This window comes from Anguilla anguilla, chromosome 10 (genome assembly GCF_013347855.1).
Source record: "Anguilla anguilla isolate fAngAng1 chromosome 10, fAngAng1.pri, whole genome shotgun sequence".
In the NCBI taxonomy this organism is placed as follows: domain Eukaryota; kingdom Metazoa; phylum Chordata; class Actinopteri; order Anguilliformes; family Anguillidae; genus Anguilla; species Anguilla anguilla.
The window spans coordinates 41,062,891-41,080,017 of record NC_049210.1 but is presented as its reverse complement, the minus strand read 5'-3'; the positions used below and the strand labels follow the sequence as shown (position 1 = coordinate 41,080,017).

At 45.6% G+C, this 17,127-nt stretch overlaps 1 protein-coding gene across 3 annotated transcripts in view; it reads left to right on the top strand.

Moving 5' to 3' along the window:
• LOC118237445 (tight junction protein ZO-2-like) overlaps nucleotides 1–17,127 on the top strand; it is an 87,999-nt gene that overhangs the window by 3,642 nt on the left and 67,230 nt on the right. The window lies entirely within an intron of this gene.

Genomic DNA, 17,127 nt, shown 5'->3' with positions numbered 1-17,127 from the left:
ATAGCTTGTTACTGTTGGGCGTTATCAAAGCAGGGGAACTGACCTTGTTTAACGTAGACATACAAGCCGTTTTGTATTTTTGGGAATATGTTGTTATGAAATAGGAAGTGAAACAGGGACACAGCACCGAGTTTTCATCATTTTATTAAACAAACGTTGGTCTGAAAGGATTAAGTATTAAAACATTAATTATGAATGTCATTAAAATATTAATCATTGCTTAATTGTGTAGAGCTGTGTATTGTCATTTTAATTTGTCGTCCTGATTTCTCTGGCTGGCAGGGATTTGGCACGGGCCTGCACTGTTCATTTCCCCCAAATAAACCTGCATATTAATTATGGATATGACAAAGTTATTGAAATTAATGAAAATTTTAGCAGACAGGAAAATTACATTTATTGGAACTGAAAGTCAGCATAATCCGCCCCTATATCTGATTGGCAGAACAGTCCCTCCTGTTCCTACCCACTTTCCTGGGTTGTTGAATGAGCAGGTTGAATGTGGAACAGGCATATTTGGTCATTGGGGATTCTTAGTATTCCATATTTTGGGGAAATCAATCACACTTTAATTTAAGCGCATCCTTTTTTGTTTTTTTTGCAGTGAATTCTCATTTCGTGAAATTAGGTTCCTCGGCAGGTGGAGAATTCTCCAGTGATGTGATAAAACTCTTGGGATTGGGTCAAGACCTTTTAGTGCCTGTGACCTCTGAAAATGCATAGAAGTAACTAGGGGATTGATTAAAGAGTCTTACTAGAATCAGACATTTGGGATTTATGGCAGGTTGCTCTGACCAAGTTGTGGCTCTGTTATATAGCTGGATGTACACACACACACACACACACACACCCTTGTTTTGGTGCCTTGTACTGACTCCACATCTCCAGCCTTGCTGTGCTCACTTCTCCAGATTCTGTTCTCTCCTCTCTCTCCCCTGCCCTTCTGGACTTGCCGGTTCTGGAGGTATTACCCCAGAGATCTGTGTACAGTTAAGGCAATGGCCCGGGAGTGCTGGGCAGGGGGAGTGGGGGGTGGGGGTGGGGGGTGGGGGTGGGGGTGGGGGTGGGGGTGGGGGTGGGGGTGGGGGTGGGGGGGGGGGGGGGGGAGTTTGGGATCGATCGGTCAGGCAGCTGTGGCTGCATTATGCAAACCTCCCTGCCCTGTTTAGTGGTTACACGGAGACTAAGAGCAGCGTCAGCAACACAACGGCCCAAACACCGCAGGCCTTAAAGTGCTGGGTCATGTAAAGGTGCTCTGGCCTGGTTCCGAATAGACACTCTCAGGTGTGATAGAGACACTCCTGTGAACATCAAAATACTCTGCGATACGAAACACACCTCAGCCCAGTGGAGTTCACCTGTACACACAAACACATGCACATGCAAACATGCCCATACACAAACAAATACATACAGACATATGCACACACACATACACGCATGTGTAAGCACACACACATGCAAAGAGGCCTACACTTGTGAAAATACCTACACACCACACATACATATATGATATATGCAAACATTACTGCACACATACTCACATACACACACACAGACACAAACACACTTACACATACTGTATGTGTTTGTATTCCCCACATTCAGTTGTGTGAGTGTGTATGTTTGTGTGTGTGTGTGTGTGTGTATGCTTGTGGGAATTTGCAGTGTCAAACTAATTGCTAATTTATGATGGACTGAAAAACATAAATTTCCAGGTGAAGTTGATTAAAATCCTTACAGCCAAATATTGATGGTTTAGGGGAATCTCTGGGGTATTAGTGGAGAACAGCCTGATTTATACAGACACACACACACACACAGTGGTCCTATTTCTCTTGACAGAGTAAACGGGGTCTGAAAAAATCTGGTGCCTATATAGACCTCTCTATGAGGGGAAAAACTCAAAGCTTTTCTTAAAAAGTATTTATTACTTTTGGAATGTCGTTTTCCTCATTCCTGGCCTTTTGTAATTAAAGTGTGCAACTATGTACATGAGTACTTGTGTACATACACGGACATTTATGTTGTGTGTGCATTTCTGTACAAATGTGACATTTAGTTTTAGTGTAATATGCCTTGTATTTTATGTACTTGTATCATGTCTAAGCCAACCCTGTTGATTTGTTACTGGTGGGAAACCAAACTACCTTCTGTTGTTCTGTTCTATTATTCTCCTCTGTTAAGGCCACTCCCCAGGCTTTTAAGAGGTCTTTTTCCCTTGGTTTACTTGCAGTTCTGCATTTTTTGAGACTTTAGCTTTTGTAACTATATACAGTGTGTGTAGCACTGGGCACCGCTGAACATAAAACATAAAATTTAGTGCAATACCGTTTTTTTAAGTTGATGGATCGGTTGCCCTGTCACATGGGAGTCTGCATAAGATGATCATGCTCAGACCATAAAACGTATTTTTTTCCGCGCCGATTATAATTATAGATTATATCACAGTCTGTGTGAATGCTACCGCTCCTGGGACCGACAGTCCATTCCATTCCAGCATTTTGCAGACTTTTATCCCGAGCGATTTATACAACTTCAGCATTTTTACATAGTATCCATTACATTACAGGCATTTAGCAGACACTCTTATCCAGAGCGACTTACACAATTTTTTTACATAGCATTTACATGGCATCCATTTATACAGCTGGATATATATACTGAAGCAATTCAGGTTAAGTACCTTGCTCAAGGGTACAATGGCAGTATCCTATCCAGGAATCGAACCTATGACGTTTCGGTTACAAGCCCAGATCCTTACCCACTGTGCTACACTGCCGCCCTACGCAACTGGATGCAACTGGATATATGCCGAAGCTATTCTGGTTAAATACCTTGCTCGAGGAAATTGTACCCATGAATGAATCCCACAACCTTTAACCATTATCCCTCCTACAGGGCAGCCACATGCAACAAGCAAAATCAGCAGATTGGTTTCAGTGACTTGGTCAAGGTTATGATTCTAATGCACTGTCGCCAGCTCCATTCTTATGGAGCCACACATTCTTTGTGCCAGGTCAGGCGTGTTTGTGGTCGACAGGTTACTGTGAAAACAGTCTCATCAGAAATGACTCCGGAACCTTCTGTGACCTTCGCTCAAGGTCATGCCTGCCACTGCGCAATTAAGATGTAAATTAATGCGCGGTTCAATGCTTAATCTCATTTGTATTTGCGTGCATGACTATTGATGTCATGTAGCATGTTTAAAAAAAAAAAAAAAAAAAATCCAGGATTACTGCACTTGATGAATGTCGGGTTATTTTTATCCACGCATTGAGAATATTCCGACAAAAGATTAGCGGTTTATGTATATGGATACCCGACAGAGAACTTATCAGAACGGATCGTGGCTCATAGCCAAAAGAGGGAGATCAAGGCCTTTTTTCTGTGTGTGAATTTTATATTTACAATAAAGAAATTGACCAATTTTCATAATTTTTGTAACGTAGCCTACCAATGGGAACAACCATGAATGCATACATCAGTCGATGACTGAAGATATTATCGTCATTGCATTTTACATCGCACTTGTGATATATATATATATATTTTTTTACTTCTGTTGGTTTTATTATATAAAGTTATTTCAGAGGGGTGGTTAAACCAGTTGATAACATTTGAAGAATCACTTCAGCCTCTGATCTCTTGCCTCGTAAAACTGTCTGGTCAAGAGATGGACGCAGGCTGGCTGCATTGTTTGCATATCTAATGCTCACACCTTGTTTTACCTTTGGGGAAACCTGATATTTGTTTGAAAGTAAATGTTAATGAATTCATTCCAAAAGCCCTGACTTTGCAGATGTGGCTGGCTGTCCAGCAGATTTAGTGAGGGATGCATTCTGACAGGCACGTCTGACAGAAGCAACCCCTTAAAACCCGGGACAGGAACCGTAATCCCGGTCTATGGTTATTTCAAAGTCTGTGACTATTGGGCTGCTGGAGAACTTTCACCCAGGATGCGGACGTGCAAGAAAACTTCAAAGACAAATATGGCAGAAATAACCAAAGACTTATAATGGCATTGACAGACATCCAAAAGGAAGTGGTTAAAACAAAGCTTTTTCAGTTGATAATTGTCATTGGGGCTTTATTAGACTATCAGGACAGGCTAATTTGTTCAAACGTGCAAACACGCCAGACTCCAAGCCTGCGTGTATCGTAGACCAGGCCCCTGGAACACAAACTCCGGTCCTGGGGGTTTTTTTGTGGGTGGCGTCCTTTCAAATCAGCAGCCAGTGTAGGCCTTGGAAACAAGGTTTTGTGGAGCCTGTGGCCCAATCAGTGGCTGTAACTGAGCACTTAAGTGCTGAATCACGTTGAACACCTGCAGCGGTAGCGACGCCCTGCGCTCTGTCCCTGTGTCTGCCTTTGATTAAAGCCCTTATCTGCATACTGATCTGCACATAAAAGCTGGCAGACAATCCACCGCCTTCTGTGGCCAGAGTGGTGCTTTGCGACTGGCCAATCCCTGTGAGTTTGCACTCACAAAATAAACGAATGCATAAAAGCGTCTAAAATAGGAATACCATAAAGAGACGCATGAGCTCTCTTGTTCCTATGGAGAGACGACCGCACAGTGCACCCGTGGTTGTGCGCATGGACTGTGTTGGGTGTATTAGAGCATGAACACATCTACATTTAGGGAATTGTGCTTTCTACTTTTTTTTTTTTTTTTTTTTTTTACAGATGAGAAAATTGCGCAAGCCAGATGCACAGCTGCCTGACGGCCAGGTTAAATCCGCGCATCAGTTTATCGGCGCATATTTTTAACGTGTGTCAAAGCTTGGCAGTCATGTTCCCTCTTGGAGTTGATTCACGCGGCAAACAAAATTGATCTGGTTCATCATACGATTCATTACCTGGTAGCATGTCACTTGCCCCCCCCCCCCCCCCCCCGCCACACACACACACACACACACCCTGCAGTTTGGTGTACTTTGCACAAAATCATTTTCAGTAATAAGAACCTTTAAAAAAAGTAATTTAATTGCAAAAGTGTACCGCTTGTCTATATCCTGTCTAATATCACGTGACATGCACAGACAATATTATCTTGCGTCCATTTTGATACAATTGCACATTAGGCAGTTGGCCGCAGATGGCACAACTTTTAAAGCACTGCTGTTGGATTTTAAAACGATGTTCACTGCAGACCTGTGTCAGATATGTATGTGGAATTATCATGTACTGCACATGGGGAAAAAATGGATAAACTCTCATGCTGCTCCCTGAGAACGTAGCTACAATCGCATTAAACGAGAATGTCGCTCTGGTCTTTTATAAATTGCATGTATCAGAACTCTTAAAACTGTCAGTAGTCTGTTGGAATTGTGCCAGTGTCTGAAGGATTAAAGTATTTAAAATAATGATTTGACCCGGCATTGCCTGACCCTGCCTTTTCTTCTCTGGAGCCCACGAGCCGTCTCTGCGCTAGAGGTGAGGCTTTATCTGCCTCCCGCCGTTTTAATGATGGACGCGCGAAGATGAAGCGCTTTATTTATTAAGGGTGGAGGTAATACTGCTCTGAATGCTCCCATTAACACCACTTTATTTCAGCCTCTGCCAGCTTTGTATGATTTCCGTTTAATTCTAGCCTACGTGTGATCACTGATGCGTGTTTTTTATGGTTAGTCTTTTTTGTGCTTTTGCAGTTCTGCGTAATGACTAACGCACCGGCTCTCAATTAGTTGTGAAGTTGTAATGTTTCGCTTGTCTTATCGCAAAAGCAAATGTCACGTTTTCATAACACCATTAAAAAATGACCTTAAGCAATACTTGATGCTCTTAAGTGGATCAAAGAGCGGACTGCACAGAATGGCCTAAACTAAGAGCAAGGCTGTTGGAACCAAGAAACAATGGCGTAAAATCCCCCTAAACCCAAGCGGCGGTTGGTTCCCTCAGGCGAAATGAACGGTACGACCCGGCTGTGAGAATGTCCCCCTGTACAGGTGTACCGAATGCCCTAGATCCCTGAGCATATTCACCGTTAAAAATAAATCAAAATGTCCCATGCAGTGTTTTCATGCAGCCATGTGGAAATAGAAATGGTTTGATTGTGTGTGTGTATATATATATATAGGCTCTCTGATCGTTGGCGCGTGCCCACCCCATGCACCTGACCACCTCTTTCCTGCTGGACGCTCCAGTGAGATCTCAGGTGCAGGAAACCGTTCAGAATGTAATCTATTCCGTGCGAGTTGCCAGCGCGTAATTTCATCGCCAAAGCTTGCCATTGGTTGGACTCTGAATGCTGTTCTTACAAGCACATGTTTGTGTGTGTATGTATATATATATGTGTGTGAGAGAGTGTTTTTATGGGACAAAAAGGGAATTTTTTTATTAGTATAATAGTACTGATGCTTGAGAGGGTCACCGTTTTGGGTGTACCCTTTAACCTGCCTCTCCTGAACTCAAACAGATTTTTCTTAAAGATACAGGTATTATGTTCATATTTATTTATATTTTACGGGTTGGAAAGAATGATTTTTGAGGGTAGGAATGCTTTTTGAGGGTAAAAATGCTTGCTCTGGGATCCAGGACTAAGCTGTGGTTAAGGATTATAGTGCACGTGGGGAATCTGCGTTATCTGGTGCAGCTTAGTGTCACAATTATCCCCGTGGAGCTCTTTCATTAGTGTAATGTTTAAAGGTTCTTTAGAATTATGTAAGAATGACGCTTGTGAGATTCTCATTCAGATTCTGCTTTTTCCCCCTTTTACTTTTTTCTTTTTGTCCAACAAAACGTTTGTCCTTGTTGCAGTTGTTGTCATTGGCAGGAGAGAAGAAGGGGGCAAAAAAAATTAAATTAAAATATCTGCCGCGCGACGGCAACCGGCCATGGAAGGTGAAACCGGGGAGCTTTGCCGGTCGTGCTCGGCGCAGTAGTCGTATTTTCGCGTCGGCGCGATAGGCTCGCCCCCGTTGTGGCAGGACGGTGCGAAAAAGGAGGAAAATGAAGTACAAGAAATACTTCACCATAATGCAGGCGGCCCTTGGGATCGCCCCGCTCAACAAGCGCGAGTTCCTTCCACCCCCCCGCCGCTTCTGGAAATCTGCAGAGTAAGTGTGCCCCGGGGGTCAGTGCTTTCGGTCGGGGGGTGGCAGGGTGTGAAAGATTGGGTCAGTGTTTTTGGGGGAAAGGGGAGGGAGAAGACTGGGTCATCAGTACTTCAGAAAAGTGGACGGACAGGGACCATTGCTCATCGAGCTGTGAATAAGGAGTGGATGGAAAGATTTGGTCAGTGTTTTAGCGAAGTGGAGGGAGAGAGAGGTCAGTGTTTTTGGGAATGACGAAGAACAGAGGGACATTATTTTTTGGATAGTAGTTGGAACAGCTGTCTATCGGGGGGGGGGGGGTGTCTTTGTTTTAAAAACAAGGAGAATGACACAAAGGATCTGTGATTTTGGGGAATGAAGAGGGAGAAATCGGGATCATGTTTTGGGAAAGATGGAATGAGGGTTTAGAAAATACAGGAGCAGACAGGATGAGTAGGGAGAACTGATGAGGTTTGGGTTTGGGGGAAAAGAGGAACAGGACTAGAATAGAGTGGAAAATGGGGGTATTTCTGGAAATTGATGGAACAAAAACATGAAACCATTTTTTCCCAATGAACACAAATATCTTCATTTTAACATATCAATGCGTTATGTAAATAAATAAATCTTCCAAGTCTATTTCATGCATTAAGTGTTTTTACAAGTTAACAAAGTTACATGTTGATCACTATTTGTATTTTTTAATGCCATACACCTTTTTAATTTTTTAAATAAATGTTTATAATTAACGGAAGCAATGTGTGGTTGAAGAATCTGTTGGTTGGAACAATCAGTGCTAACTGTGGGGGGTATGACCTCTCTAATAGCTTCGTTTTGGACAGGGGTCCCCAAATATGATCCTGCAGTAGGGTAAAAATCTGAAGAGTCACAGGTTGGGATTTTTTCCCCACCATCTCGTGAGAAAACAAAGGTACTGCTGTTCATTTAGGGGAGCCACTTACCCATGTCACTGTGAGGTTACTTGGTTGTGACCAAAAAATACCCAACATTTTTTGTTGGCAGATGGAGAAAACAAACGGCTCTATCTCATAATGCAGTCTTGTAAAATGAAATGCTGTAAAACTAGAGTTCTGATTATTTCTGTGTAGATTCTCAGTCGATAGGCACCAATTCTGTCCTGTCACATACATTGTATCGCAGATGGCTTGAGAGCAACTACGTTTTTTATATCAATATAAAATAGCTCCACCTTTTTATGCGATTAGATTATTTTCTGTACTCACAAAACCTCAATACGCTCCATCCGTTTTGAGTTTGAAGGATTTATCTGAATTGAAACGAATCGCAAAGATATTTTTCCGCCAGACTGCTCAGACATAGATTAGATGAGGATTATTTTGAAAACAAATTTGCTTGCTACACACAAGAAATGAGGATTAAGTGAAGTTTTTTTTTTTTACCTTCTGTAGCGAGTAGTATTATCTATATATAGCATTTACAGACGGTGCTTTTCAAAAACAGTTACGTAAATATGAATAGCTCTGGGGCAAATATTCTAATAACATTTTTTGCTTTTGTAAAAAACATAGACCTTTGCTTTTGTTATTAAAACATAGACTTTAAATTGTTTCCGGGTAAATTATTTTGAAGTCTAATTCTCTCAATCCTGTTGTTTTTGTTTATTGGATGCTAATATATTTAGCAAAAAAATTATGTGTGCTCAAGAAAATAAAAAAATGTTTACTTGGGCGCCTAGAGAGACAACATCAGCAAAAAATAGAAGCAAAACCCATGACCCCAAGGGGGTCAGTTCACTGTACACAATAATGTAATTGCATGAAAGTATTTAAAATGCTTTCGTATACATGTCCTTCATATGATGTGTGTATACTCTATAATTTATGATCTGTTGAAACAATCTGCTGTTGTGTCTCTGCAAAATATTAGTTTTACACTAAGAAAACAAATCTAATTTTTTTTTTGCGTAAATGATAAAATGACACCAGCTGTGACCCAAAAGCAATGCTTTACTGTCTTAAGATGAATGAAGACCAAATAGAATTATAGTGTGTAAACTGGAATGGAATTGGCCTGGTTACACAGGGAGTTGATTTAAATCTTTGTGAGCCAAGGTCAATGGTGCCGCCCTTGAGATAGAATAAGGTTCTGAACCGGGTGACCCTAGAGGTCATGGGTTCAGATCCCAAAGGAGATCTGAACCCATCAAAACCCTTGAAACCTTGAGACGCACCTTTCAGCATGTCCCCCCCCAGCAATTTGTCTTCCAGGGTAGAAGCTGCCCCCCAGCACAGAATTCAGTAAATCCAAATGAATCAATACTGTAAAATGGATGGGATTAAAAATCCATGTGGGCCAGTTTGTGTGTTTGCTCATATTTCTGTCTCTGTTTAGTGTGTATGTGTGCGTGTCTGTATATGTTGTGTATTTATGCTTGTTTGTGCTTCGCCATGTGTATTTTTTCCTGGTGGCGAGCAGGGATACCAGGTCTGAGGAATTCCACAGTTCTTTAAAGCCAGTTCCTTTCTAATTCAGTATTCACCAACAAAATATTTAACCTCCGTTGTGTAACCATGAAAGTAACTTTTTAAACACATAAAGCATGATGATATTTTAATGATTATTTATAGCCAGTAGTGGGCAGTGGGTGAGAAGATGAGATGCATTTTGACATCGGCGCTGTTTTTCCCTTCCCTGCGGTAAAGGTTGCAGAGGGCATATGCGCCCATGCAGCAGAAGTGCAGCACATGCGAAACGCGCAGTGCGCATGCAGGGCTCAGAGTGAGGTCTCCCCTCCGTGAGCCGCAGCAGATGCTCCCGGACACACCCTGTCTGTTTGTCCCGTCCTCTCATTTGCTTTGTGTGGCCATGCATGCATGCATATGCATGTGCGTGTGCGTGTGCGTGTGCGTGTGCGTGTGCGTGTGAGTGTGAGTGTGTGCGTGTGTGTGGGTGGATGTGTGTGCGCATTTTTGTGTGTGTATGCTTGCGTGCATGAGTGCATGCTTGCTTATGCATGTGTGTGTGTGTGCAGGCACATGCGCATTTTACTGCGTGCATGCATTAATGTGTATGCAGTGTATCTACATGTCTTTTTGTGAGGAAAAGCTCTTGTGAAATGATGTGTTTCTGAGAGCTTATTTGCACGTGTGTGAGTGTGTGTGTCTCCATGCATTTCATCTCTCCATGCATGAGTGTGTGTGTGTGTGTGTGTGTGTTTACTTGTGTGCATGACTGTGTGTGTGCTCGCGTGGGTGTGAGCGTGTTTGTTTGCATATGTGTGTTTGATTATGAGCGTGTGTGAGTTAGTGTGTAATTATAACCATGTGTATGTATGTGTGCATGTGTGTGGGTGTGTTTGTGTGATTATGGGCATGTCTGCGTGTGTGCGTGCGCGTGTGTGTATATGTGCGTGTACGTGTGTGTGTGCGCGTGTGTGTATACGTGTGTGCGTGCGTGTGTGTGTCTGTGTGTGTATATGTGTACGTGTGTGTATATGTGTGTGCGTGCGCGTGTGTGTATATGTGCGCGTGTGTGTGTATGTGTGTGCGTGCGCGTGTGTGTATATGTGCGTGTGTATGTGTGTGCGTGCGCGTGTGTGTATATGTGTACGTGTGTGTGTATATGTGTGTGCGTGCGCGTGTGTGTATATGTGTGTGCGTGCACGTGTGTGTATATGTGCGTGTGTGTGTGTACGTGCGCGTGTGTGTATATGTGGGCGTGCGTGCGCGTGTGTATGTGTGTGTGTATGTGTGTACGTGCGCGTGTGTGTATATGTGCGTGTGCGTGTACGTGTGTGTGTATATGTGTGTGTGTGTGTATATGCGTGTGCGTGTGTGTGTAAGTGTGTCTGTGTGTGTGCGTGCGTGTGTGTGTGTATGTGTGTGTGTGCGTGCGTGTGTATGTGTGCGTGTACGTGTGTGTGCACGTGTGTGTCTGTGTGTGTGCGTGCGTGTGTGTGTGTGTGTGTGCGCGTGCGTGTGTACTTGTGTGTGTGTGTGTGTGTGTGCGTGCTCGTGTGTGTATGTGTGTGTATATGTGTACGTGCGGTGTGTGTAAGTGTGTCTGTGTGTGTGCGTGCGTGTGTGTGTATGTGCGCGTGCGTGCCTGCGCGTGTCCGGAGGACGGCAGGGGGGAGGGGGATTGGCTGCCGGTTCCTGGGCTGCACCTGTTGTCTTTGTCAGCGCGTGAGCAGGGAGCGGAGCTCCAGTACAGAGGTCCCGCCGCCGCCGTCACGGCAACAGCAGCACCGCTCTCTCTTCCGCCCGAACGAGGGAACCCGCTCCTCTCTTCTCCTCCTCCTCCTCCTCCACCTCCACCTCCTCCTCCTCCGCTCCGGTCTGTCCCACCTCCTCTCGCAACCCGTCACCATGAGGCTGGGAGTCTACTCCTTCATTTCGGATATTCTGAGCACCCCAAGCAGCATCTGCTTCTGCTGGGCAGAGGGAAAGGTACTCCAGGATGGCAACTTCGCCGAGGAAGGGCTGCTGTACACACGTGTGTGTGTGTGTGTGTTTGTGTGTGTGTGTCTATGTGTGTGTGTGTGTGTGTGTCTTTGTGTGTGTGTGTGTGTGTGTGTGTGTGGTGATGTGCATACGCTTGGTTATTTCGCTCGTCTCTTTAGTGTGTCAGCGTGTTTTTATGTGTAAATGATTTTGCCTGTCACTTTGCATATGGTGTCCTCTGCAGTGTGTGTGTGTGTGTGTGTGTGCGCGCATGCATGTGTGAGTGTGTGCATTTTAGAGGGCAGACGTGAGGTATCCTTACTCTGTGTTTTTGCAGGAAGCTTCACTTTGCGTCAGCCGTGTGTGTGTGTGTGTGTGTGTGTGTGTGTGTGGGAAGGTGTGTGTGTTTATGTCCTCTCTCACAGTGTATAGACAGGTAATGAGAATAAGGGGGTGGGGGGCACACAAAGTCTGGGCAGAGGAGGCTTTAGTGTTAAGTTACTCGCAAGGATTTCAAACTATTTATGGTTTCTTCAAAATGAAAGGAGGGCAGTTTGTTTTTCCTACGAGGGAGGTGGGGAGTCTCGTAGCCGATGTGGTCGGGGGGGGGTGCGGGGTGTTTAAGGTGTGTGGGGTGGCTCAATAACACGTGATTAGTCTGGATTCAAGCTGCTAGGTGTGACTTTTTTTTTTAAACATTTTTTAATAAAGGGGGTGCGGGGCAGAGTGTGTGTTAAGTTTACCCGGCTGGGCGTTCCAGTGTGATTGATGGATCTTTCCGGAGAGGTGTTATGGATGCCTGGAGGTTTCAGCAGCGGGTGTGTGTGTGTGTGTGTGTGTGTGTGTGTGTGTGTGTGTGTGTGTGGGGGGGGGGTGGGGGGGGGGGGGGGGGGGGGGGGATGTGTGTGTGTGTGTGTGTGTGTGTGTGTGTGTGGGGGGGGGGGGTGGGGGGTGAGGAGGGGACGTGTGTCCGGTGATTTGTTTGCAGCTCGGCGCCGTTACCGTATGCTTTTGACCTTAGTGGCGAAGCGTGGTCTTGGACGAGCACTAATTCAATCCTGCCAGCTAGGCCGTAAACATAGCGTGTGTTTGTATTGCTGAGTGGCCATTCTGTGCATAATTTATCCTGTTTTAATAAAAAATCACAATAAAAGAAGCCCGGTGAATAATACATACGCTGCGGCGACGCCCTGACTCGTAGCCCTGGCGTAATTGAAACGCTTTTATTTTGTTTTCCTCGCTCCGGTTCACGTCCGCGCCGTAAAAGTCTCTCCGTTCCGGCGGCCGCGTTAAAGTGATATTGACGTGCGGCGCGAGAGAAGGGGAGGGGAAGAGAGAGAGAGGCGGGATTGAAGGATGGGGTGGGGTGGAGGGGGGTGGGGGTGTCTCTTTAGTTTCTCCGTCATCGGCTCTTAAGGGGGATCTTTAACGCCAGCCGCCGGCGGGGGCCGACCGGGGGCCGCTCTGGGGCCGCCCGGGTGTGAAAATAGCCGCGCTGCCGTTGTGTTTTTATTGTTTTTTTTTTTTTTTTTCTTCCCCCGGCTTGGCTGAGGGGGGGAGAAGAGGACATATATCTCTTTCCAATCAGGGCAATCTGGCCCCGTGGCAGAGGGGCCCTGCTTCCCCAAGACAAATGTCCTGGTATTGACGGAACAATTTGAGCGCACAGATCTACAGGACCTTCCAGGTTTACGAAGCATTAAGACCCCCCCCCCCCCCCCCCCCCCCCCCCCCCCCCCCCCTTGCCCTCCCCTCCCCTCCGTCCCACAACCACTGTCCCAGTTAAAGTGAACCCATATCCACTGTGACTGGCTGCTCCTGGGGAGGTCTCTGTTCTGGAGTCTCCCTGCCAGTAGCCTGGCACAACTCAGCCAAAAGGCCGAGTTTGAACGTCAGCACAGGTTTGTGTTTCTCATATATACCTGCTCATACAGGTCACATCACCTGTTTACACCCTAACCCCAAACCTGGGTTGTGAACCTGCAACCTCCTCCAGTTGCTGTGCCACACTGCTGCCGCTATAGGAAAGCACCGTTCTTGCGTCACACAGGTTGTGTGCAACTCCGTAGCCCTGCGAGAGGAGGAGGTCGATCATGAGCTGTTATCATGAGTTATGAGCTGTAATAATGACTTGTGTGCTCTTGAAGTAGCATGGGCACACGTTATCTAATAGACCCCTTACACTTACCGCTGTTACATTAATTGGCTATAGAGAGTTACTTGTGCTGTAGTACTTATCTTTTTTTTTTTGTTGACCTAATTTAATTAACCCCTTTGACCACACTTAGGAACTTCCTTTTGTAAGTCGCTCTGGATAAAAGTTTCTGCTTAACAAGTGACTAAATGTAATGTGTTGTCATAGCACCCTCTCTTCTTGTCAGTAATGGATCAGTATGACAGCGAGAAAAGGCAACTACCTAGCTCTGTTTGGCTCCCCCATTGAAAGCGTTTTTATTTAATTTAATTTTTTTCTTTCAACACTGACATTTCGGCAAGGCGAGCTGTGGATGTTTCCGGAAAGGTGCACTACGCGCTCGTGCACGCGCGCGCGCCTGCCCCCTGAAGACACGCCAGCCCTTAAACGTGACGGTCGTTTAACGGCGATAAAGTGTGCGAAGGGGCACTTTAAAACTTTAATTGTTAACCTTTTACTGTTTCCCCTCGCTTTAGTGAAAATTTGATGAGCGTATAAATTATGCATGCTCCAGTAATGAGATTTGCCCAGATTCCATTTGGCTGCACGATTAATAGAGGAGACTCTTAAGTGAGCTCCGTAGCAAGTAGGCCAGCTGTTTGTGTTGGATTAACCCTTGGAAGAATAGATTTTCTTGGGGGAATTTTCTTTTTAAAAATTCCAAGTCAGTGTTCTAGAACTCCATTGCTTTCAGTAGAGGTTGTTACATCAGCATTAGAATGTTCAGTTACGAATGTTCCAATCACATATTTGTGATCTTACACAACATGGGCTAAACACTGTACTGTGTACTGCCGTGCCCCCCCCATGCTACACCCTCTCTCTTCCCCTGTCTCTCTCCCCTCCCTCTCTCTTTCTCTCTCTCTATCTATCACTCTCTTTGTTCAGTGCACTGATGCTTTATTGGCAGAACAACCAGAGCGGTGGAGCCAAAGCAATACAACACAGAACATATTCATTATGAAATTTAAATATCTGTGACAGATTATATATATCTCCATACAATTTCTCTCCCCCTCACTCTCATCTCACCCCCACCCCCTCTCTCCCTCTCCCTCTCTCTCTCTCTCTCTCTCTCTCTTTATTTATGAATCCCCTTTGCTGCTGTTGCTGTACTTCCTGTGGCGTTTGATGTCAGGGTTGTGTGATGTGGCGACGCCGTGGTCGTCAAGGTTTCTCTTAGTGCTGGGCCGAGAGGTGGAGTGGGTGAGGGGGTGGGGGCATGGTTTGGGGCTGTTGGTCTGGCGCTGGGGCAGGAGAGGTGGAGGAGTGGAGGGGGTGGGGGCATGGTTTGGGGCTGTTGGTCTGGCGCTGGGGCAGGAGAGGTGGAGGTGGTGGTGGAGGGGTTAAGGGTGTGGGGGCATGGTTTGTTCACAGCCAGCCTGCAGGGCCTTCAGCCTGGGTAAATCTGCTGTTCTCTGGAGGGGATGATTCCAATAGGGCAAGTGTGTCTGTGTCTGTTCCTGTGTGTATCTACATGTCTGCTTAAATATAATGAAATTTAAGAGTCTGGGAAGCTCTATTATTCTGAAAAAAAAACAAAACACTTAATCAGTGACTTCTGGAACAATGTGGATGTTGTTAACACAAGGAGAAAAATGTTTGATAATCTCACAGTGGACACGTACACTTAATATCGAACTTAAAAAAATTCTGTTTACGTTTTCAGTTAGAATAAAATAGCTAGGCAGGCAAAAATATTTTAAGTTACTTATTGATTTATTCATTCATTCAAGTTGCATGGGACCATTGCTGCTGTTTAGGTCACAAGTGCTTATTTTTTATTCATAACTGATTGCATTTGTGGAACAGTGAAGTGGATGGCGGCTCACCTCACCCAACAATGTGCCCGGTGCCCACCTGGGCGGCAGCCATTTTGTGGCGGAATGCTCACCGTGCATGAGCCGAGGTGGAGAAGAGGGGAGGGGGACAGATTCATTTATTTAGCCAATTAGGGTGATCAGATGGGCGGGTTTATTTAGCCAGCTAAACTGTGGCGTGAGCAGATGAGCAGATTTAGGAAGCCTGAGGGAGAACTTGATGAGGTCACAGAGGAAGCTCCGCCCCCCCCTTGCTTTTTTTTTTAGTTTTTTTTTTTACTGGTGCCGCTTGGTCTTCACCTCTCGGTACGTAAGGCTGAGCCACAGACACCCTGTGTCATCGTAGGCCTGTTCAATCTGGTGAAGAAAGAGGGCAAACAGGGCATATGGAAGCGCGGTGGTTTGCTGGGGGGGAAGTAAGGTGGTTGCTGGGGGGTGGGGGTGGGGAGGGGGTGAACATCTGCCAGTTGTGTAACCTGAGCTGAGCTGTGTGGGGGGCCGTGCACACGAATACCTCCCTCCCCTGTTTCTGCAGCTCACACACTTAAAAGAAATAAATGATATATATATATTTATATTGCGCTTGCTCAATTTTTGGAATTTTGTCAACTGCTAGACAGGGACGAGAGGGTCAGCTACCCCCCTCTTCCTGCTCTTTCTCTTCAGTCTCCTCCCTCTCTCCTCTTGCACTCCCTCCTGCCAGTCTCTACCGTCCTGTCCTTTTTCTGTATCCTCTCAATCGGTCTTCCCTCTTTCTCCTCTGTGTATTTCTCCATTTCCCTGTCTCTCTACCTCCACTGCCCCTCCCTCCGTCCAAACCCACCCACCCCCACTCGTACCCCCCCCCCCTCTGAATAGATCAGGTAAAACAGTTCCACAGCCATAAAGCCCCATAAAAACATCAACTCATAACATCAGATGCACAATCTCTGCTCTGCGTGACTCTCTCCACCCCCCCCCTCACCCACCCCTGTCTCTCCTTGGCTCTCTTTCTCTCTCTCTCTCCCTCCCTCTCTGTCCTTCTCTCTTCTCTCTTCCTCCGTGTCTGCCTGTCGTGCAGAAGTGTTAATTAACTGTGGGCAGATGGTGCTGGCTGTGAGAAGGTCTTCACTTCAAACGCACAACTGCAGCAAGGCAGCGCACGGGGACACAACCTCTCTCTCTCTTCCTCTTCTCCTCCCTCTCCCTCCCTCTCCCTCCCTCCCTCCCTTCTCACTCTCACGGAAAGATATTGCACGCGCAGCATCTTTCACAGGAAACACTTGAATAATTACGCGGGACAATAACGATAAATTCATAAATGACAGTTTTCTGTTTTCTATTTTCTCAGCAGCCCGTCACCCTCATCCAGAGTGAGCTGTGTATCTTTTTTGTTTGCATACACTGTCTTGTACACATTTATGCAGCTAGATATTTACTCAGGCAGTTCAGCTTTTGTGCTTTACTCAAGGTAGCATTGGCATTTGACCCTGCCTGGAATTTGAAGGGGTAACCTCCTGGTCACAAGACCTGCTTGTTAACCATTGCTGAATAATTCCTCAGTCTGGAAACCTGACCCCTATCCCAGGGATTTCAAGTAGTAACTCAGTTACAGGATCTGCTTGTTGAGCACTGCTCAATGGTTACTCAAGCAGGAGATTTGGGCCCTACCT